Genomic DNA, 26,288 nt, shown 5'->3' with positions numbered 1-26,288 from the left:
TTGTATGTTTTACCTTCTACATTATCAGCATTTGGAGCTACAAAATACAAATAAAAAGTATTAATTATACCGAACATAAGTATTCCAGATACTAGAAAAACATTTTATTAATTGAAAAGTTTTGAAAATATTTGTGTTATAATAATCTATTTGAAAATATTCTAATATTATATTGTTTTATTCGACATATAATTATAAAATCTCCTTCACAATTTTATTCTTTTAACGTCAAATGATTGTTAAAGAAAATGTTTTTCATTTTTTTTCAACTTTGATTAACTTTGAGCATGGTTTCTACTTTCTAGGTAAAAAACTTCTAATTCATATTTCATTAGATTAAATAAAAAATGTCAATAGTTTTTAAAAATAACCACTAGAAAAAAACGAGAATAGCAGAAACCATCATTACACAAAATATTAGCATGTTACTTGTAATTTGTCACTAATCATTCTTTTAGGAGTTATTAATTATTTCAAATATTTTGTGATAAATTAAGCTATATTTGAAATGTATTATTTTCTTGCTTCCAATAGTGATATTATTATTAATGATCACAAATTTATACGTATTTATGCTATAACTTTACCTCATAATATTTATATGGATTAATTTCGTGAATTTGTATTTTTACCACAAGTTCGAATAATCTAACCAGGCTTAACATTAGCTACCTAACCTAATATATGAATATAACTCGAAGCCTTAAATTCATAATTCCGACGCCCAGGTTTAATCCAATAGTATAAATATAAGTGTCTAGACTCTAGAGAAATAATAAAAATGAAAGTATCTATAATATAAAGTAGTTGCTCATGCTACACTTTGTTCCCACTTTCTCTATAGTCTCCGTCTCGCTTGCGGTGAAGCATTGCAAGGGTCTTTATAACACTATTTATCCAATTAATCTCTTTTCCAAATCATGGTCATAGATTTTTCACTTAAAAAAAGAACACTTTAAATAAAGTTGCTAATTTGAATATAAATATCATATCGGTGAATATACTACGTTTTCCACCCCATTTAAATATTCAGCTATACTTTTATTCATTAAAATAACATTTTAGTTACGTTTGTTCATTAGCTTTTACAATACCGTAGTACAATTATTGAAGTCATCATACCAGGTTAAATTTTCCAATAAAATTATCGTCGACTTTTTTAAATTATTTTACCAAAATACCAACGTTATATTCGGAAAAAAAACAACGATTGGAAATAAATATTCAGGGAAAGAAATGACACGTTTCGTTAGTTTATGATGGAATTTATTTTATTTTATTTTTTTAACTCAAAAATATACTACACCAAAAATTTGAATTTTTCAGAAATTATTCATAGGTATTTAAAATTATGAATTTTGAATAATTTATCTTTAAAATTTTAAATACTAAATTATAAATAATATTATTTTTTTTAACTTTAAAATCTACAAAAATTATTATAAAAATTTTATTATAAAATTTAAATTACTTGGTAATTCGTTTAATATTGTAATATATTCTATAACATTCAAAAAATTACATTATTAACAATTTAGCAGAAAAAAAATGAGTAGTTTTAATTTCTTTCAAGTAACCATACTACTTAATATATTTGAATATGTTATATAACATTATTTCAAAGAAACACTTGTATAGTCTGTACCTACCAAATAAGAGCGCCCGGGTGTTGCACGAAAACCGGTCGAAACTCGCGCATGACAGAGAGCGCTACCGCCGTGCGCTCCGGCTGCGACAGAGTCAACTATAGGTACTCACTGGGTTGTATACTTGTATATTATCACCATGACAAAATACATTGTATGCATGTATTTTGTCATGATTATCACACCATTTTAACGGTGTTACGCGGTTATATATCGAATTATTTTTTGCGCGCATTGCTGTATATTTTGAATTTTTCTTTTGCAATTTTACTTTTTTTTTCATTTTTTAGGATCCGTAAAAAATTTTATATGTGTTCAATATTATGTGTATTATTTTAATGTTTCATACGCGTTTTTATAGGATGTATTACTTCCTGTATTGACGGCGGTGAACACGGCCGAATACAGCGACTAATGACAGAGCGAATAGACCCGGCCAGGTGGGTCCGGACATTGCTCCGCGAATCATTTAGATGTGCCAACGCGGTGCGCTCTTATTTGGTACAGATTATACTTAACGTAATTTTATAATTTACCTTCTGGATTCTTTTTATCCGATGAAACTACAAAACAAAATTTAAAAATGTGATTTATAATTATTATATATATATTTGATGATGTTTATTGGCTCTTGATAGTTATTGGAATTTATTAGGAATTATAGTAGAGTAGTAACAAACTAAATTATTTCAAGATATAATAACCCCTGTCCCCTTGTATTAATTGTGTTGTTATGAAAACATTGACTTATTTAGAAATGTACAATGATATACTTGTTATATTGTGTTATTAAATATTAATACTACATAATAGGTAAATGAAATTTTTTTATATTTTGTGGAAATAACTATGATAATTATTAAAGTTTATAAATATTTATTTTATTTAAATGGTGAAATAATATAAATATTCATGATATCCGTCTGCTTGTACCTATCCATATAGTTCTATCAATTACTATTTCGCAGTTAGAAAAATAAATTGTTGCTCTGATGTCCCATACGTAATACATAATACATAAAAGGGGGTACTACGACGTAGACATAAGTAATAAAATGACAACCAGTAATAATTGGGGTAACACAAACCTACAACAGAGATACTACGCCGTAGGAATCAACATAATACCAATTAAAATAAAATACGTCTAGACATCGTAATAGCCCTTATTAACTTCAACCCATTGCGCTGGGATATGTACTATAAAGTAAAAAGAATATGTAAACTAACCCAACCGTAAGAATATAATATAAATTATATATGAGTCACAACGCGAGTCTGAGAACTCGGATACAGCGATTGCGGTTGATCACCTGCGCGTGGGCGGATTGTCCCCGGACGTCATATTAAAATCCATCATCGCAAGTACAGCCTGAAATGCGGAATAGCGTGAGAACGAATGACGCATTTAGGAATAGGCCAGAGGATGCATGGGTAGGAGATAAAGGGACACTGACTATATAAGGGGGCCCCGGAGAGGACTCCTGCAGACGTGATTTACCAGAGTTAGCGCAAGCACCTTCACGTCAGTCTACATCAGAAATCTATCATTTGGACTTAGAATATTTTCAATTAATTAAATAAACAACACTTAGAAATATTTCGACTCTTTTTATTTCGACACGACCTGCAATTTCGACGACCAGTTGCATTACATTGTCATGTAATTATGTAATCAGTAAACTCGTAAGTTGAATCTATACGTGTCACGTGACATGCAGTTCCATGGACATTTTTTTCAACACATCGTATTGTTACATGTGTAATATAGTTATATATATATTAATTAAAGTATACAGTATGTCAGTATACATAAGTATATATAATTAAAGTATACCATACATTCCTGAAACATTTGCGACTAATAGTTTTTTTTTAAATAATTTTGTTTGTAACAATCATGACTGAATTCTTGATCTTGTATTCTGTAATTATTCTGTCCTAGTCGAAAAATCGCTCGAGTACCAATTAAGCTCTAGTACCAATTGACTCATATCATCCACCTTTAAACATTTCATTACTGTTTTCTAGCTTTTAACCTTCAAATGACAATAGTCATGCATTTTACAATTTTCGTAAAAGTAACTTTACTGATATATTTTTTTTATGACTAGTTTTGATTGGAATTCTATTTTGACATCTCTTGATATGGAAATGATATTCAACACACTATTTGATGCTTTCCATCAGTCTATTTTAAAATTTATGCCAAATTGACAATATCGAACATTGACTTATCCCCCGTGGTAAATAGTGAATTAAAGGATATCCTCAAACAAAAAAGAAAGTGCATACTGTATACAAATTGAATCCTAATGCTTCCAATTATAAAAAATTTTCTTTTTTTTGAGCAAAATTTAAAAGCAAGGTTATTGATGTCCAAAAAATATTTAAGCGAATACAATAATCGTGTAGAATCCTCTCTAACAAATAAACCTAGCGAATATTGGAAATATACATAAAAAAAACCGAAATTATAGTGTCATGCCCAAGGAATTGTCATATGATGGTGAAGTATCATATGATAAACGAGTAGTTGCAAATATGTTTGCGACTCTATTTTCATCGGTCTATTCAAGATTCAACAGATAATGTAAATTTTGACAATAAGCTATCTGATATCCCTACATTTGACTAGCCCAATAATGTATATTTTTCTATTGAGGATATTTTTAAGGGGTTATCCCTTCTAAAAGGCAATTGTCAATAGATCCAGATGGAATTCCTGAAAAATTATTGTATCGAATACAATTGATTATTGCGTATCCTATATTTACACTCTTTCTTGGATGAGGGTACCTTTCCAACTATCCTTAAACTAAGCTCTGTTACCCTAATTCTAAAATCTGGTAGTCTGTCTGATGTTTCCAACTATCGACCAATCTTTATACAATCCAATATTTCCAAATTATTTGCGTCTCTTATCTTAAATTATATACAACCATCTGTCAATAGAATATTGATGAAAGAACAACATGGCTTTCGTCCTGCACGATCTACTCTTACGTGCAATCTTGTTTTCACTTCATTCGTTTTTAATGCATTCATAAATAACGCTCAACTAGATGTAATATTTACTGACTTCAAAAAGGCATTAGATTTTGTAAACCACGATACACTAATAAAAATACTCATTGCCACAGGGTTTGGTGAGCCTCTTGTATCATGGTTTAGTTCGTTTCTCAGTAATAGATATTCTAAAGTCAAGGTATTGGGTGTTTGTTTTGATGTTTTCTTGGCCTCTTCTAGTGTTCCACAGGGAGGTCACTTGTCTCCAATATTATTCTCCTTATTTGTCAATAGTGCATCTAAAGTTTTGTCTCGCAGCAAACTGCTATGTTTTGCTGATGATATAACGATTATTATGCAAATCAACACTCTGAAAGATTTTCATAGGTTACAAAGTGACTTTGATAATTTAGTTGAGTGGTCGAAATTATTAGGCTTGACCCTTAACTTTGAGAAATGTCATACAATGTCATTCTCCAGGAAGCGTTCTTTTATAAAATGGCACTATAAACTGTCCGACTCAACCGTTTCACGTGTTGATATGTTAATTTAGGCTTTAAGTTTAATAATTGCATCAACCCTGGACCTCACATTGCTATGATATGCTTTAAAGCATACAGAATGCTTGAATTTATAAAAAGTCTATCCCAGGAATTTGAACTTGGTCTATAACTAATAAATATAAGCCACTAAATGTTGTTTGGCCAATCCCACCTTTACCAACTTCCCCTTTAACCATCAGTCCTAATCGGCGATTTCAATAGTCATTATACCAATTGGGGTTACGAGTCAACCGACGAGAATGGCGCCATGTTAAATGACTGGATAGAAAGCGAAAATATGCAACTCGTATTTAATGCTAAAGATAGAAAAACTTTCCACTCGAGTCGATGGAATCAATACATAACCCAGACTTATGTATAGTTTTGAAGGATACAAACCACGTAGCACTACAAGCCCATATGACAGTTTTTAATAAGTTTCCTAGGAGCCAACATAGACCGATACTTATAAATGTTGAAATCCAAATACCAATTGTGAAAACAAATCCGAAAACCAAGATGGAATTTCAGAAAAGCAGATTGGAATAATTTTAAGAAATCTCTTGATTCAAATATCAGATGGATCCAACCAATGATGAATAATTATGATAGTTTCGTCGGAGTTGTAGCCGGAGCCGCAAAGCGCCATATACCCCGTGGCTATAGACGAGAATACATACCTTACTGGAACGACGAAAGTGATAGCCTCTAAATTGAATATCAGAAAAATGCAGAACTGAGATTGCAGACAAACTCTTGCTGTCATTAGCTAAATCACGCAAGGATAGATGGGCGAAAACTATGGAAAAGCTAGATTTCAAACGATCTAGCAGAGAAGCGTGGAACCTTCTTCGAAAATTGGAACCAAATCCAACAAGAACTAAAGTGACACCAAAAATTAAGTCCAATACTTTTGCGAACCGAATAGTGGAAATGAGCAGAGCTCCGATAGATAAGAAATCAGCTAGAGAAGTAACTATTAGCCTAAAGATTAAGAAATCGAATGCAGAAAATGTGGTCCGGGTGGCAGAGAAGTTCAGTATTGAGGAACTGCAAACTGCGATAAAAAGCGTGAAACTCCGTAAAGCGGCAGGATTAGATGGCATTTACCCGGAGTTTCTCAAAAACTATGGTCCAAATACAATAAAATGGCTCTCAAACTTTTTCACTAACATCCTTCACACAGGACGATTACCAAATACTTTTAAACAGACCAAAGTGTTAGCAGTTCTAAAACCAGAAAAACATGATGACGATGTGAAGAGCTATAGACCTATCTCTTTTCTAAGCACACGTTTTAAGTTTCTAGAGATATTAATCTATAACCGTATCTCAGTAGAAATTGACAAGATTATTACACAAGAACAGGCAGGCTATCGCTCACATAGAAATTGCTGCGACCAAGTAATGGTACTCACAACCTATATTGAAAACGGATACAATAACAAACAAAAATCTATTAGGAATTATAGTACAGTCGAAACAAACTAAATTATTTTAAGATATAATAATCCCTTGTATTAATTGTGTTGTTATGAAAACATTTATTTATTTTGAAATTTGCAATGAACTTCTTATTATATTGTATTATAAAATATTATATACTACATAAAAAATGCATTTTTTAATACTTTGTGGTCAAATAACTATGATAATTATATTAAATTTTATAAATATTTATTTTCTTTAAATAGTGAAATAATATAAATATTCATGATATCCGTTTGCTTGTAGTACTTGTACCTATCCATATAATTCTATCAATTACCATTTTTCAGTATGAAAATTAAATTGTCATGTAATTATGTATTTAGTAAACCCATAAGTTGAATCTATATGTGTCACATGATATGCAGTTCCAGGGATATTTTTTCAGCACTTAGTATTGTTACGTGTGTAATATAGTTATATATAATTAAAGTTAGGTATAATATATAATAAATTCCTTACGTATATCTAATGATTTGATAATATTTTTGAATGGATTATGACCTAATAAATACACAATAATAGTATTAGGTAATTGGTATGCTACTATTTTAGTTCTATACATTTTAATTGTAATGTTAGTTTATAATAATATAATATAAATATGTAAATTAAATATTTTATTGTCCATTCAGTGATGTAGTTAGACGGATTTAGGGAGTAGCTATATGGTGTATTCAGCATACCCCAACTCAAAAATTAAATTTTTTAATAATCCAAATCATTAATTTTTTCATAGATATTCAATATTATTAATACTTTTTAAGTACAATGTTACCACAGTTGTTATTATAAAACACATTATGATAATAACACAGTAACAATGATAATGGTATACACTAGAAATTTATTACTATAATAATTTAAAACTAACTGTAGCAAAAGTAATCCGTTCTTGGTTAGAGCTATTTTGTTGAGTTAAATAAGATACCATAATAGTATGAAAACTCTTATCCTATATAATAATATACTTGCTTTTATATGATGCAACTATTTCCGCTGTTAAAAAAAATTAATATTTTGTAATTATACATCAGTTTATGATATTATTATTATAAACAAAAAGTAATTTTGAGAATATCATCGTACTTATTAGTATTATATAGATGGGTGATTAATGTATTGATAAAATATATTTAATGAAACATCGATAATGTTACCTGTACAATCTAAAAGCAACAATTAGTAATTGTAAATTAAACATATATTTCAGGAATTTATGGAACCTTACAGTAGCTGAAAATTATTATTATTTTTGTAATTTAAGATATTTATTAATGTATTTATCAACAGACTCCAAGTCAATAGAAAGTACAATTTGCAAAAAATAAATTTGAACAAAACCTTAATATAACCATTAAAGTAAGCAAACAAAAGAATGGGTCAAATAAACAAATGATAAAAATGAAAAATTTGTAATTAACTAATCGCAGTACTATTATTAATAAAAAACATTGAAGAGAAGTTTAGGTGTTTGTTACCCAATTGCATCATAAGGTAAATGGGACTATTTCTACCACAGTTGGTATTCTAGAATGGTACACTTAAGGAAGAATTAGACCTAGTTAAGTGAAAAGGAGCTTTATAGTGTATTACAGAAAGAAAAGAAAAACAATATTGTTTGTAATAAGTTGAGATTAAAATTTTAAAAATTTAATCTAGATAATATATGAAATTTGTATGATAAGGGTGATGATCTAATAGTATGATATTGTTACTTATATCAAGTAATATCGTATAAATAGGTATAACTTAAAGTTATGAAGAGCTATTTTTTGATAACGATAATTTCAAAGTTGATTTTATATCCAAAAACTTTAATTAATTCTTAAAAGTAGATTAAAAAATATAAAAATAGTATAATATAAATATTTAATATATTATGTTAAGTATATTTATAATATATTGTGAACTTACCACTTATAGCTGTGGATGTATAAGTTATATTAATTTATAGATCAACACGTTAATTCTACTAACAAAAAGAATCAAGATCAGATTCTAACTGGAGGTAGTCAAAAAGAGAAGAGATACGAAGATAAATTTTAATATCATCGCCTAACAAAAGGATTTTAGAGTTCTAAAGATGGTTTTTAATAGTGTTACTGGAGTAAATGTATAGTACTGGACTAAAATGTCTCCATTGGAGGGCTGATATTAAGGGAATAATTAGTAGATTTGATGAGGCCTTACGAACTTGGATAGACTATATTTTGGAGTTATGATAGGACTGAAATCAGGAGATCAAGGGGTTACCAATACCAAGTCTTTCTACATTTATGACTGTAGACTTTCCTGCCCGAAACATGTTGATTTTAGGCTACTTTATGGTAAAGATTCCTTGTAATGCAAGTGTGAACATTTAATTCAAACAGTTTAGCGAAGGGGTGCAAAATTGATAGAGATAATGTTAGAAGTCTGAAATATTTCACGAAAACGTAGTAATTAATTAATTAATAATAATATAATTTTAAGTTGCAGCTTTAATCATTGATATTAATATTTAATGTAATAACTAATAAGTGTCGTGGTCTAAAATACTCGACAAATGTCTAGGTATATTAGAGTCTTGTTTTCATCTATTTTTAGTGAAACTTGTTTTTTATTTTCCCAGGAAAGGCTAATAGTTGTTGAAGATATAATGATGACATGATAATACTTTCATTGTGACTAAATATAAGTATATACTATATAGTTATAAATTATAATTTTTTAACGTTCATTCAGTCAATACAAAAACATTTTACGACCAAATCGCCGCCATTTTACATTTTTAAATCTTAAAGAATATGTTATTTCACATTGTTTTAATAATTAGATAAGAGGTAAGATTTTTATATTTAATTTTTGTGTTAAGCGGTTATTACATATTTTGATTTTTTTTTTACATATTTCAATAAAAATAAGTACACATTTATGTACATATTTTGATTTTTATATTACAATAAAATCCGTTCCCTAGTTATAATATAGGACCCGGTGTACCAGACTATATGAAAACAAATAGCTTACTCGGCCGAAACAATGAGGTAAAAAAAAACAATATTCTCTGAATGGGTACGACCAAATCAGCGTATCTGCATGCATTTATCTAAATAAAATTATTGTTTAGATGTTATACAATATTATTGTATATTTGTATGTACTTCCGTTTAACAATGATCATAAATCGTCATTAGTTTTATCTTGCTAATAGATTTTTAGTATAATTTGTAGTGATAATTAGTAAGACAGGTAGTATAGTGGTAAGTATCCCAGCCTGTCACGCGGGAGACCGGGGTTCGATATCCCGCCGGGGAGCCATTTTGACACGGCTACGGCGGTAGGTGATCGGTGAGTCCGCGGTGAGCCGGTCAGTATAAAAGAACAACATGAAATTCACTATTTGTACGATGTATTTTTATTGGTGATAAACTGATAAACAACGGTACACAATAGCTAGTTGTCGAATGGCACTATGTCAAATATTGACGACATAAAAAAGAATACACAATTATGCTTTACGCGGTCTTATCTACGACAACAGCGCCGTTGTCGGTAAGACGGTTCACGCAAAAGAGCGAGACGGCCGGCGGCCGATACTCGTCCGGACCGACTTGGCGACAGTGGCGTCATTTGTGGGATGCAAGGGTGTACAAATGCATCCCATGAACGAAATTATTGTTGTTTGTTTTGTACTATAATTTCAATAAAATGATCTACATTTACACAAAAACTGTGTTGAAAAAAATTCATGGAATGATTCTACCATGCGAGTGACTGGTATTACTATATATTACTATTGATAATGTAGATTAAATAAATTGTACAGAGTAACGCATTCCAGTCTTTTTACCGTTAGTTTTTAAATTTTGTAGCATAGCCTACATTTTATGTTAAAAAAATATAACAAAGCACTTGGTTAATGATTAACTAATAGGCCACATGGAAATCACACAAACAGCAACTTGGGGCCAAGATGACCTAAGATAATAATATTCTTAATTTTTTTTTTTATAGGTACCGACATACGCTCAATTTGATGGGGGCTTGGGCGTGCTCAGTACCCTTAATTTTGAAATTAGCACCAGCAAATTGTTTTATGTTAATTTAGATTTTAATTTCTAACGAGTATCCATAAATTCAAGATAACAGTATAAAAAAAGATAGAGGAGCTTCAACACCCTGAGTTTTTTCATTGAAATTGCTATCTGTTTTCATATAGTTTACGATAAAAGTTATAACTTTATTATAAGTATATATAAATATATACAATAATTTTATTAAAAAAGGCCTATACTTAGGTACGAGAGAGGGATCACCGTGTTTAAAAACAGGTGAAACTGAACATACTTTTCATACTACAAGAAAAATAATGTAACTTAATCAATCTACTTATAAATTGTAATTCTTATGTTAATGATTGTAAATTAATGTAAATTAAAATATGGTTTTCGACTCACACGATGCATCTGAAATTAATTATACCAATTATTAAAGATAATCCTTAACATTTCTTACAATAAGTTGTTTTATTTTTGTGATTTTCATATTTCATATTGTCTCATTTCGAAACACAATGATTACTAATTATCAATTATTCTAAAGGTGGTTCTCTGTCAAAAAACTTAAAAATATAATACGTGTGGTTTCTTATAATTTTTAAGTTGTTTTCACGAAAAACAAATTATTTCAAAAATATATTAAACGGTAGGTATTTGGATATATTTTATGGTTGATTCTTTAAGCTTTCCACCATTTTCTTTTTTAAGTAAATACATATATATATATATATATATATAATACTTTACTGCAAAATATTAGGTTTATGAAATTTGAATTAATTTGTTCATTTACTAGCTATTACTCACTGTGTTCGTCACAAAAATTTGCCGGACTCAATAGATTTTCTATAAATAAGTTAAGAAATAATAATGGTAATTAATTTTGGTTGTTTTTTGTACTTGTTACATTATAAAAAATAGAATAGACTTTTACAATTTATTAGTTTAATATTTTCAATATTGTTTCAGTAGGTATAGATTTGTTCTCATTTCATTTTACACTATAATTTTACTTTTTCGTTGAATCTGGGTCGATTTCCTTTACTCCGGAAATCTACATTTTATCCAATTTATAATTTAGTTATAAAATTCTCAGGTTCCAATAGTTTTCCTAACTTTATAATATCAATTCTTCTTAAAAATTTAAAATTTAAAATTAGCTCATATTATTCAAAATATATGTTTATCTTGTAAAAATATGGTTTAGATGTAATAAATCTCCAATACCAAATCGTGTCTATTATGTCTGTTAAACATTTCATTTAAGATTATTTTTTCAAAAATTTTCAAACTGATATTATTTATACGGATGTTGAAAAATATTTTGACAAAATGTATCATAGTTTATTAATTATTAGGTTAAATATGTTTCAACATTTTATTTATTATAAAACAAATTACATTGTAATAATTTACACTTACCATGACATATTAAACTTCGATTATCTATGAAAAACTTATCACGCCATTCTTCTATAAAGTATTATATTATATTATTTGATTGTTAGTTTGCATTAAATAACATTTTTGATATCATTGAAATGTATAGGTACATATACATATTATGTTATGTTTAATAATTTTAATTATAGGTACAAAATTAAAAATTAATCATGAGATAAATTAAACTTATTATTTAAAATTTAAACAACAACAATTATATTGCTTCACATATTTTGATAAAAAATAATCAATTTAATATAATATAAATATTATAATTTTAAATATAAAGTAATTATTATAGTAATATTAAGTATTTAAACAGATTCCATAAACTTGCAATAAATAATCCACGAAGTTTTAGATGAATATTATCGGCATTGTGATGATAAGATTACCAAGGTCTAAAAATATACCTACACAAATATTTTATACTAATAGAATAAACAACTACAATAATACGTTCATCAGTCAGTTAAGCACACTATGTGCTATACACTATACATTATGTGTAGGCTAGCACCTAGTAGTTAAATTTTTATATCTGACTCGTTTTTAATTAAATAGTGAACATTACTGTCAACATGTATAATGTATTACTTTTTCTGTCTCAATTCATCCTTATATAGTTATATTTCACTCATTTCTTCTTCACTTTGATATTTTTTGATTTTCATCTTCTCTTTACGTCAATGTAACATACCTATCATTTTTGATTACCGGTATTTTTCCTATAACAAAATTATCGAATGAACTTTTTCTCAAACGGTATTTTATCCAAAAATTTGAAAACCTGAAACCTTTTTTCCCGAATGCCATTTTGCCGAATGAAATTTTTTCCCGAACGCCTTTTACCCGCGAATGGATATTAAAAACGATAAATTATAATGCATATAAAAATAAAAATTAGTTAATAAAATTAATCTTCTTGCATTATAAAACGCGTAGTAGTTGACCCGTTTGCCGCTAACGCTATCTGTATTTATAGTGAATTATTATAGTGAAAGTGAACAGTCAATCAGAAAATTAAATTTTTTAAGCCTCACTCATCTATCGGTGTTTCGTACCACCATTCGTTATCTTATCAAATCAATAACTATAAACTTAAGAAGACGCCATACCCGCATGTGTTGTCTCTGTCTTACTAACGTACATCATAACAAATGTTCATTCAACAGAATACATTTTGTCACGTTAGCTTTAATATTAGAGTAAATTTACCTATTATCAAATTTAAAGGTAAGAATATTATCTAGACAATAACATATGCTTTTAATGATATTATTATGTTAAGGTGAGTTACAGCTATCTAATATAAAACAACTTTAAAATGTTCATGCGACTCACTTCAAAATTAATATCAATTAAATCATATATCATTGTATAGAATCTAGATAATATTCTTACCTTTAAATTTGATAATAGGTAAATTTACTCTAATATTAATGTTAACGTCACAAAATGTATTCTGCTAAAGTGCTAAACGAAAATTTGTCATGATGTACGTTAGTAAGAAAGAGACAAAACATGCGGGTATGGCGTCCTCTTAATTATTATGAATGTATTATTTTTTCGTTAAGTACTATTATTATTAATATTTCCTTTTATATTTTGAACGAAATGAGTAATATTTTATTTTTATTTTTGTGTCAGTCATTTTTTTTTTTTTTTTAACAAATATACAATCTATACTACTTAGCATAATAACTAATAAGTATATGTGAACAGAGAAGAAAGAAAAAAAGATGGTATGCATTATTAAGCAGTCACCCACTAGTAACTCTTTACTCAAGTGGTGATTGTGGATGTGGAAAGATGTAATAAGATATTCAGAGAGAGAAGAAACAAGGAGAGAGACAAGTTTGAGTGAGTTTAATGCTACTGATCTCTGTACCATCTCCTTTTCAGTCGAGGGCGAGAATTATTGGGGCGCATCAAGGTATTAACGTTACTGATTAATGAGTTATTATGGTTTGCCATGCGAGAGCATACCTAGCCACTATAGCTCCTATAACTATAACAACATTTTTAAATTCTTAAAAAATTTTATTTCGGGAACAATAACTGTCAGGAAAAAGTCATTCCGGAAAAAAGGTTTCTGATTTTCGGATAAGATACCAATCGAGAAAAAGTTCTTTCGGGAATTTCGATTCGATAAAAACGGCGGGACCATCATACTCATTCGTCACCCTTTTAATTGCTAATTTTAAACTTATTTTCATTAATTAGCTTCCACAAATTTTTCAGTTATATAAACACGTAGGTACACTAATAGAAATTCTCATTTATGTACACTAATATAAACGATATTTACAACCACTTATTAGATCCCATCAGCATAATGATTCAATGTGAAAAGACTAAAAAGTTCCGTTGTTGTCGTTAACATAATATTGTAAATCAGAAAAGTTATATTACATAAAAATAAAAACGTACTTGAAGTATAACTTTTGTTTTCAGAAAAATATCTTTTCAAATAAATATCGAAATCTTCTTGACAATCTAGTAAAGTGAAATTTTCATGACAATCATCGACACACATCGCCGAAAAATCAACAAAATTAGTTTTATATCAAAATATTTATTATAAATATTTCATCTATGGACATTTTTAATTTAAAAAAAATACATTAAAACGTATTGAGTATCATGAAATTCTGACAAATTAAATAACATGTTTTAATCAGTCTTTTTAAAAAATTTTTCTGATTAAATTAATAGTACACAAAAAATAAAAATTGTAATATTACATGTGTAATACAAAAATGTATTAATTTTATGAAAAAAAAAAAAATTAAAAGACAAGTTATTTCATTTATCAGAACCTATAATATACTCTGATGAACCTATAATAATATTAAAGAAACCCAATTTAATATATGACAACTTTTATTTATGAATTATTATAATTTTAAATTACTTACGAAATTGCATGAAAATGATGAAGTTTAAAAAACTAAATTTATCTGCGGAAATGATAAATAATACGTTTAATTTGTTACCTTATATAACATGTTAATTATTCTAATATGTGAAAATTATCGGTTAATTAAGTATAATCATTATCGAATAATTTTATCTATATATTATCTAGAATATAAAAAAAAAGATTGTTTAAGTTTTGGAGTTCATTGTAACATATAGATATTTTATATTGTAATATACATTTTTTATTAACTTCTACATACCAGTAAATCCAATTAAATTAAATTGATCTATTTGAAATTAAATTACATTAATAATGTTATATTAACAAATTGATATTATAAAGTTGATTTATGAAACTTGTAGTATAATCTGTATAATCTAAAAGTTAATTTTAACTTTCGTAAAATAACGATTTTTGATTTTTTTTTTTTACTTCAACAAGTATAACTTATTGTAATAAAATAAAATATATTATAAATGATAATAATAATAATACTTAACGAAAAAATAATATATATAATAATAAAAAGGTGGACAAGTGAGTATCGCTCAACTGTATCGTAGAGATGGAGAGTAGGTCACTATAATGGATATGTTAAATTTGAATGCAATGACAGATTTTTTTGCTACAAAAAAAAAACAAATTATAATAAACCTTGTATTAAATTTTAAAGATTTTTTGAAAAGCCAAATTTTTTTTATCGGCATTTTAAGAAAAAAAAATGTAGAAAAATCGAAAAGTTCAAGAGCCTATAAATAGTTTAAAAAAATTCTAAATATTTTCAAAATTTAATAGTAAATAGATAACGCTATTATAAACATTTGGTGAAAATTTCAAGAATTTACAATGATTTTTTTTTGAGTTACAGCAAAATTAAAAAGTCGATTTGGTCAAAAAGTGGTTATGTGTAAAAATTCTCGTTTTTTTGTTACTTTTTCAGGGTTATTCTTGACGATTTTGAAAACTACTGGAAATTATAAATGTCTAAATATATCAAATACTTTTGACCCCCCAAAGTACCAACTATAGATTCAATTTCCTTTTCAAAAAGGGACTGAAGTCAAACATCAAAGCACTATTGTCTATCACTACTCCAATACGTAAAAAATAATATAAAAAACAAACACACGTCATTGTAAAATTAATAGATTCTTCACTCCGTTCAGAATCTAAAAATAATCATAGCTGAAACGGCGGAAAATAGTTGAGATAGGCTCAGATTTTTTTATGAAATAAAACTTCTTTATTAAGTTTTACTTGAAAATAATAATAAATGATGGTGTCTGGAAAGTGAAATGGAAGTCGGTTGCAACCTTGCAGATCTTAATTAAACGTGTAAAACAAAAAGTACTTTATACTTATATATATATATATATACGATTAAAATATGATAGAAACAAGTTAACATTATTGCAAAATCAATAGAATTTGATCGCTTCACACAGAATCTTAAACATTGTTAAAAAAAAAAAAGTATAATATAATTGAATATAGTCAATATTTTCACACAAATAGCAAAATGCCACTATATAATGGTTTTATTTCAAAATGAATTTAATATTTAAATATATTATTTAAAATAAAATCTCTTACTAACGCAATCGGCTAAAAAAAAAAAATAATTTAATTCATTAAATATAATTACATTGAAAAGAAATGAATACAATTCAAGAGATAACATACATTTTTTTTAAATAAACATATTAATTAATGATTATGTAATGGTGACTAATCTTCCGATTGCCACAAATTCTAATAACTATCGCGAAATATTTGTTTCACAGCAATGGCAAATCCTTGTGATCGACGCTCGTCATTTATAGTCGTGGTGTAGCTGTAATATACTATTATACGGTTTATACAAGCCATACAGGTTTTGACATATTATGTAACCAATAGAATGCGAGGCTTTATTATTATTATTATTAACTTCAAGTCTTAGAATAGGAACTCATTTAGGTGAATTATTTTTTCAAATTAAATTTAATGAAATTGAATTTTGAGTAGATATAAATTTTAAATATTTATGACGTTAAATAACAAGACTTAAATAATCATACCTACTAATAATTTATAATTTAATATATTAAATACAATTCAGTTCCGCTATAACATCAAGTACTCAACTTTTACGATAGTGTAACAGTTATGTTAGGTATTTCGTTAAATAAATATTTTGGCAGGTAAATATATTAGATATTCTATAAGAATTGATAAATGATTATTTTGTTTCAAAATTGTATTCTCTTTTAAAATTATATACAAAAATGAATTAAAATTAAAATTTACTTATGATTAATATTTAATACTTTTATTTAAGTATTTGGTCTTAATCACATTTTTAGCAAACCTAAATGTTTGTTGATTATGAATACAAATATAATTATTAATATACATATAAATAAATTATCATTTGTATAATGTATATGTTTTGTTTAAGAGGACGTTATACCCGCATGTGTTGTCTCTGTCTTACTAATGTAGATCGTAGATCATAGCAAATTTTTGTTCCACAGAACACATTTTGTGATGTTAGCTTTAATATTAGAGTCAATTTACCTATCATCAAACTTAAAGGTAATAATGTTATTTAGGGCATCTCATTGGATTTTATTGGTACCTATTTTAATTTTTAAGTGAGTTACGAGCATTTTCAAATTTGAATATTTTACATAACCATAACTCACTTAAAAATTAAGATATCAATAAAAGCTTATGAGATGTCCTAGATAAAATTCTTACTTTTAAATTTGATAATAGGTAAATTTACTCTAATATTAAAAATAACATCACAAAATGTGTTCTTCTGAACGAAAATTTGGTATGATCTACATTAGTAAGACAGAGACAACACATGCGAGTATAACGTTCTCTTAATGTTTATAGATATTATATCATACTTAAAATCAATTTAATATTTTAATTTAAATACAAAATGATTATTATAGTTGTTACCAATGTAATCGAAACCATCACAGCTTATTAAAAATAGTATAGTTAAGGTAATTAAGACTTTATAAGAAGTCATCGTTATTGTTCAGAAAACTAAAAAACAAGAATAAATTTGGTTTTGCAAAAATGATTTCTTGAATAGGCACGTTTTAGTATTTGTGTATTTATTTATTAACAACTAAATAAACAGTTCATGCATATATGAAATATTACACTGTACAAAAGTAGCATAGGTACCTTTTAAAGAATTTTTAGTTCTAGATTAATATGAACAAATAAATTACACATGTGCGTGAAAATAACTCCTGCTTCAAAGCACGTATTTAAAACTTATGAAAGGTTTTGCAATAATTTTCTATAACATTTTCAGAGTTCATATGAAGGTGTGGTTTTATTTTGAATGTTTTTGGTGGTTTATGGTTGGGGGGAGAGTAGAAGACAAAGTATGAAAATCCTCAATTCCTTTTTAAAATAATCAGGAAAATCAAAGATCGCCTCTATTTACTCATTAACGCTCAGACCGAACCGCTGGGTCTAGAGACTTGAAATTTAGTACAGAGGTTCCTTAAAAGGATGCCAGCATTGCCAGCGTAGTATTTGTTATCTCTCTCTAACCCACGCGCAACATGGCAAATTTTACGTTCACAAAAATGACTATAACCATATTAATTTCTCAAATTAGAGTGAAATGACTTATTATAAAATTTAAAGTTAAGAACATTATCTATGGCATCCAATAAGCGTTTTATTATATTTTTATTTTAAAATGAGTTATGAGTATTTTAAAATTATAAATCGTTTATACATCTTAAAAAACTCATAACTCGTTTTAAAATAAAAATATAATAAAACGCTTATGGGATGCCATAGATAATGTTCTTAACTTAAAATTTTGTAGTAGGTCATTTCACTCTAATTTGAGAAATTAATATAGTTATAGTCATTTTTGTGAACGTGAAATTTGCTATGTTTCGCGTGGGTAAAAGAGAGATAACAAATACTAGGCTGGCATCCTCTTAAGCATTGTAAGGGCGCAATAAGAAAGGATTTTTTTTAATTCGACCTCTAAGGGGTTAAAAGGGGTTTTATATATATATATATATATGTATATTTTTTAATTGTTTAATAATTGTTTGTTATTTCTTCTAAGTGGTTGCTATGATTTTGAAAATATAAAAAAAAAAAACATCTAAAGTAATTAGACATATTTTTTAGTACGTTCTAAATAATAACGCCGCTGCCGTCTGGCGTATTTCACTTCCATTGCATCTTCTAGCGACTGTTAAACACGTATTTATTCAATACACTTTGAAAACCGTTTAATCGACGTGAGCTTCACCTTCATATATTATTAACGCATCTATACACGGGAAACGCCGTGACGGAACAGCTAGTACACTATATAAGGACTTTCAAGACATTTTAAGTTCAAAATTATATTTCTAGGTCCATTAATAAAGAGAATACAACAAATCAGGGATTGTAAACGTTATATTTTACAAAAAAAACGATAAAAATTTGTAAACGTAATTATAACGGAAAACGATAAATATAAATAATTAAATAACACAAAACAAAATGTAACGATTGACAAAATATGTTTATGATATATCGTTGAAAAAAACATAACGCAAAATGTTATAAATTTATAATATATAGTATAATTAAACCAAATAATTTCCAATTAATAATTTTAAATTAAAATACTGGTTTTGTGAAAAAATGTATTCTACTCGATTTATTTTTACTCAATCGAAGAATTAATTTTATTCCGTATTCGGCCCATTCCTGCATTAGATATTATTTAAAATTTAATAGGTATTAAAAGGATAATTTTATTGCCAATAACTAATAGTAATAATTCAACTATTTTGTTAAGTTTGCTCAGAATATTGTTCAGATGTTGGGTTTTAGTCAAATTGCGGCCTGTGTACTTGGTTTGCTCATGTTACGGCAAGGTGCTCATGAAAACAAAATAAAATATTTTTTCGGGTTACTTTATTTAGGTAATGCAAAGCTTAATATAAATTAATTTGAAATACGCGAAGCAGTGCACTCGGAGCACGGCATTAACGCGACTGACTATAAAAGGTACTGTCCAAGAAGACCGGGCCGGTGTTCGTGCTATTAATTTGATAACAATTTACAATAGTGATATAATATTATTACACGGAGCACCGAACAGTACTTTTGAAACAGACCTACGTAAAACCGTTTTAAATATAACCGGGTTATATTGAAATAAATCGAATTTTTTTTAATAAAGCTAGTAGTATATAAATTTACATTTTCAAATACATTTCAAATTTTTAACCCTTTCAATACGCGCATTCTTAATACACCTTGCATTTTACGTACAATTTACCATAATATATAAGTTTGTAAGATAGAAACGCACATATTAAGAATTTAGCATGCCTCTAATATTGTTTTGATTATACCTATAACTACAAAAATAGATTAAGGTAGATACAAATTTGAAATGTTTGACATTTTTTTTTCCCCTTTCCTAAAGTATCAATTATAAAAAATCCATGTTTTTACTAGAAATCATCCTCAAAGCTTAACATTTCCACCAAAAGGTGATGACAGATTGTTTGCGTTTAAGAATTTTAAATTATAATATTGTATTAAATTTATATCGATATCCAATTTTTTTATTTTCTATTATAACCGCAAAATTATGTAGAGCTTTTCTTAACAGTAAATTAATAAATTAAATTTATTAATACCCACCTTGTAACTTCTATTTTTTAATTCATAATATTAAATCGATAAAATAGAAAATTTCAAAAATATCTAAGAAATAAATATAGTATAGTTTCAACTATAAAAGTAACTACCGACCAGATCAAAATACATCAATTTATACAATTCTCTGTTTTAGCTAGAGCAAGAGTATACTGGTATTATCACTTTAAGATTTTATATGACGCCTATATGATAGGTACGTATTCTTGTAAAAAATTATTTATAAATTGCTTTATTTGAAATAGAAAGGGAAAAGTAGGTAACAAAATATCTAACATCTTTATTTCTTGTTTAATTTCCTGTGATTTATCCAAATATGAAATTTAAATATCAACAATAGAATCTTGTATTATTTTTTTTTTTATTATTTCTTATTTATTGTTAAAATAAACATTTTTTTTGAAACATAAACTTTACATTTGTATAGACCTCTTTGCTATCATTTTTTAATTTTGTTTTTTCATTTATCTTACATCATACCCACTCAGAAATATCTATTATTGACCCTTCAATGTATTAACAAGTAACAAGATTCAATTTGCCTATCTTCACCGAGAACGGCTCACTACACTAACTAGAATCATCTTTCAAAAATTTTAGAGTATTTAATATTTATGGATTATTTTATGATTTTAACTTAAAATTACAATTATTATAAAAAACAATAAATAATGTTTGACTAAAATACAATATTTGCAGATTATTCCAAATATTATTTGGATACGGAAAGATGGTGTAACGAGGAATCAAATCAAAATACAAACCCATAAAAGATTCATACTGCACTTAATATATATTAAAAATATTAGTATTAGTATAAGTGTATTATTATTTTCAAAAAATAGTTACAAATTAAATGTAATACAAAAATAATAGTATGTAGTATGTAATAAAAACACTGTTCGTAAACTTAAATGTAAATAAATAATAACATTGTAGTGTATAATTTATATTAAAATAAAAACAAAATTTTAAAGTAAATATAAGTAAATAGTTACTATTCAATTTGTGACATTGTTACTTTATGAATAACAAGTTTTTGATATAAGTTAAAGTTATCAAAGATCTTTATATTAATACCAAAATAATTACAATAGTCAATAATACAAACATATATAATAGGGATTTCGTTCACCGAATTTACTATTGCATTTAAACATTCTAAAAGTATTAATCTCAATTTGGCGTGTACCATAATAATTATGCTTAAAACTAATTTTTTTATGATTATAGGAGTACAAATTACATAAAACTTATTTTATATAAAGTTGTCTATTTTTGAACAAATTATAAGTTTTAATACAATATCAGTATTTGTACGATATGGCAGTTTGAAGGCTATTCTAAGAAGTGAATTTATCGTCGATGTAAGTTATTCAAGGTATGCATTATAAGTTTCTCCACAAGCTGAAATCTCATACCTAAAAATAGATTGAGCTAGTGCACAAAAACCATTCTCGTACTGGTAGGCAATAAGATATTCCTAAGAGTTCTGAATTTGTAGAAAATATGGCTAATTTTTTTTTATAGCTATACCGATATGTGTATCCCATTTTAAGTACTTATCAATAGTAACACCAAAGTATTTTATTGAGTCTACAGATGAACATATGAACAAAATTATAACCAACATTATTATGATTTGGAGATTTTAAATTATGTATTTTTATATCATCGATATTTTGAAAGATTTTTATCTTTGAAATCATGAAAGAAATACAACATGTTTTTTCATAATTAATTTCAAGATAATCGGGATTCAATCATTTATTAACATCAGATAGAATGTGTTTCTTTTTAGTAACAAGTTTGGCTTTATTTTAATCATTCATTAATCATTAGTATTGTGGTATCATCTGAAAAACCCGCAATCAAACCATCACATTTTAATTCTAGAAGATCATTAATATAAACAATGACATGTAGAGATGCCGGTATAGTTCCTTGAGGAGCTCCGTGGTTTAAAGTATTAGAGTTACTGAATACATTATTTATTTTAATTCTTTGTCTACGATTTGTTAAAAAAAAATGTATGAGATTATTTGCGACACCACGAATTCCATAATTGTATAGTGTTTTTAATAATAATAATAACTTATGATCTACAGAGTCGTAAGCTTTTTTAACATTTAGAGAAATACCAATTATAAAATAACCCTCATCAAGTTGTTTATGGATACACTTACATTAGTTTGTAGCGATTTAAATGTACCTTTAATTTTTCTGAACCCAAATTGATTATCAGAGAAAATTTGTGGAGTGTCAAGAAACTTTATAATCTTGATTTAATACATTTTTCCAGCACTTTAGTTAAAGTATAAGTAAGAGATATTGGGCGGTAATTTGTACAAACATTTTTATTTCCCTGTTTAAAGAGTAGAAATGTAGTAATTTATTTAAGTACATTTGGGAAAATTCCAGAAATTAATGACAAATTAATAATATATTCACAGATATGATTATGTCCTAAATAATCTACTGTAAAGCATAATTATAGTCTGCGCGACGAAAACTGGCCAATGAGAACTGGTTTGAAAACCCGAGGTTAATGGCAGTTTCATGGCGGGCGGGTTTCGGGGTTACCGACAAGTTTTCGTTCCACGGACTATAGTTAGCCTATTTATATGAAAAGGATTATTTTCCCTACTATTGAGGATATATTTTTTAATTTCATCTTTAGAGATAGGCCTAAGAAAAATAAAGCTTATATTTTTTGAACCAGAATTACTTATAGTGATACTTGGTGATGAAAGTAAATTAGCCTTTTAGGCGATTTTTTCACCTACATCTTTGCATAGTATAAAACAAAGTCACTTCCCGCTGTCTGTCCCTATGTATGTTTAGACCTTTAAAACTACGCAACGGATTTTGATGCGGTTTTTTTTAATCGATATACAGGGAGATTCTTTTATCATAAAATACGCGTTATTTCAAAAAGTATTCATGTTTTTGAAAACATTTTTAACATAGTTTTAATTTCATATTCCAAAACAGAATAATTTTCTGAGTATTTTGGTACATACAAATCGAATTTAGGACGATTAGTTTATGAGTTATAAAGTATTTAAAGTTTAGACAAACATTTTACGGGGTAACCCCGTACCACTCCACTCCGCTTGTCTAAAAAGTAAAAACTTAAAAAAATAAAAGGATAAAAAATATTTAAAAATATAATTTTTTAATAAAAACGTAGTCTTTTTAACAATTTAAATCTGTGCAAAAAAATGTTTTCAAAAATATGAATACTTTTTGAAATAATGAGTGTTTTATGATAAAAGAATCACCCTATATAGTATTTAATAACTAGGTTTTGAACCCGGAAGAGCCCATACGCGGTAATATGCAGTGGAAAGTGTTATTAATGTTATTATAGTTTATTACCTCAATATTCTTAACTTAAATCGTATACATTTACAATATTAACGAAAGAAATTTTTTTTTAGCTGAACCATGTACCATAACAATGGTTCGATGGGTGTTTGCACAGACAAAAGAATATGTAATATCGAGTACCAGATCTTATTGTCAGTACTAACCAATATAGCATTGATATAATTATTGATGTAACACAATATAGTTACTGACTTATTTATTAATATTATATTATATATAATATATAATAAATCGTTATACTATATAATTTGATATCATTAATTACATTTTGTATAATGTATATACAGGGCGAATACAAATTTATTTTATAGCTATTTTATTACATCAATATTCAAAACCGAAAAAAATGTTATATTATTTTATGATATTTTAGAGAAGTTTTGGGGGTAAATTTAAGACATTTTAATCTTTTTAATTTTTCAAAAACATAATTTGAAAAATATTTTATTAATAAAATCTAGTATTTGATTAAAATTTTCAACAGATTTTGAGGGTGCAAGAAAAATTAAAATATTTTTCTAAACTAAATATTAACGTATTGGCATCAAGTATTAAACAAATAAAAAATCACATTAAGAAAATGAATGATTCATAAAGTAATTTTAGTATATAATGTACCTAAACTAACTCTTTGTATATTAATACATTTGTTATACAATAAAATTACGATAATTATTTTCTTATAATATTGAACTTAATATATATATATAATATTTTTCATAGCACGCTCGAAAAAAAAGGTAATTTTTGGCACGTAGGACTCAAATAATATGCCACTATTGCTATAGATTTTAAAACTTGTATTTTTTCCATAAAAAAAAAATCAAAAATTTATCTCGGAAGCTTAGGAAAATAAATGTATGTATTAAAATTTTTAAAAAATTCGAATAATAACAACTTCCTGCAGTTATATTTATCCGATAAAACATAATATTATGGCTATCAGCGATTTCCTACATTGATTTGAAATTTTTTTCTACATAAGACTACTTCAACGATGTGGTTGTTGTATTAAATAAACTTTATATTAAATATAAAATTTTCAATACTTATAAACATGTTTTCCTCCTTGTATTCAACATTAAAAATAAAAATTATAGTACTCGTATTATTTTCAAATTCAACCAAATATGTTTGTCCAATACCCACCTACGTGGCTACACAGATGTTTTATATTTTGAAGTAACTTGTAGCAAATATTATATTGATATACCTATATGGTACGAATATACTCGTGCTCGTATACTATGCACAACTGGTACAAGCCACAAACTAATAATATATTATTACGACGTGTAGGAACTTACACAAGCCAATTTTGAAAAGATTCCAACTAATATTCAGTTAAATATTCCTAATAATAATTTTCAATGACTTATAATATTTCCATTTTTTGTATTCTCTTTATTAATGGACCTAGAAATATAATTTTGAACTTAAGATGTGTGTCTAGAAATTCCTATTATACACAATATATAGTATATATAGTACGTATCTTTGATTTTCTTGATTATTTTATAAGGTGTTGAAGATTTTCATACTTTGTTTTCCACTCTCTCCCCCCCCCACCACAAACCACTGAACAAATTCAAAATAAAACCTCACCCATCGTATAAATTGAAAATTGTATAAAGAATTATCGCAAAATCCTTCATAAGTGTGAAATATGTAACTTGAAGTGGGAGTTATTTTCACGCATATCTGAAATTATTTTTTCATTTTGTTCATATTGATCTAGAACTAATAATTATTTAGTAGGTATACCGTTTTTGTATAGTATAATATAACATATATGCATGAACTGTTTACCCAGTTGTTAAATAAATAAATACAACAATACTGCAATGTACCTATGCAAAAAATAATCATTTTATATTTTTGCAAATCAAAATTTATTCTTGTTTTTTAGTTATCTAAACAATAACGATGATTTCTTCTAAAGTCTTAATTAGCTTAACTGTACTATTTATATTAAGCTGTAATGGTGACGAAAATAACGACATAGGTAACAAATAACAATCATTTTGTATTTAAATTAAAATATTAAATTTATTTTAATCATGATATTTAAACATTAAACATAACATATATCATA

This window comes from Rhopalosiphum padi, chromosome 3 (genome assembly GCF_020882245.1).
Source record: "Rhopalosiphum padi isolate XX-2018 chromosome 3, ASM2088224v1, whole genome shotgun sequence".
Classification (NCBI taxonomy): domain Eukaryota; kingdom Metazoa; phylum Arthropoda; class Insecta; order Hemiptera; family Aphididae; genus Rhopalosiphum; species Rhopalosiphum padi.
Note: the sequence above shows the minus strand (reverse complement) of the source record.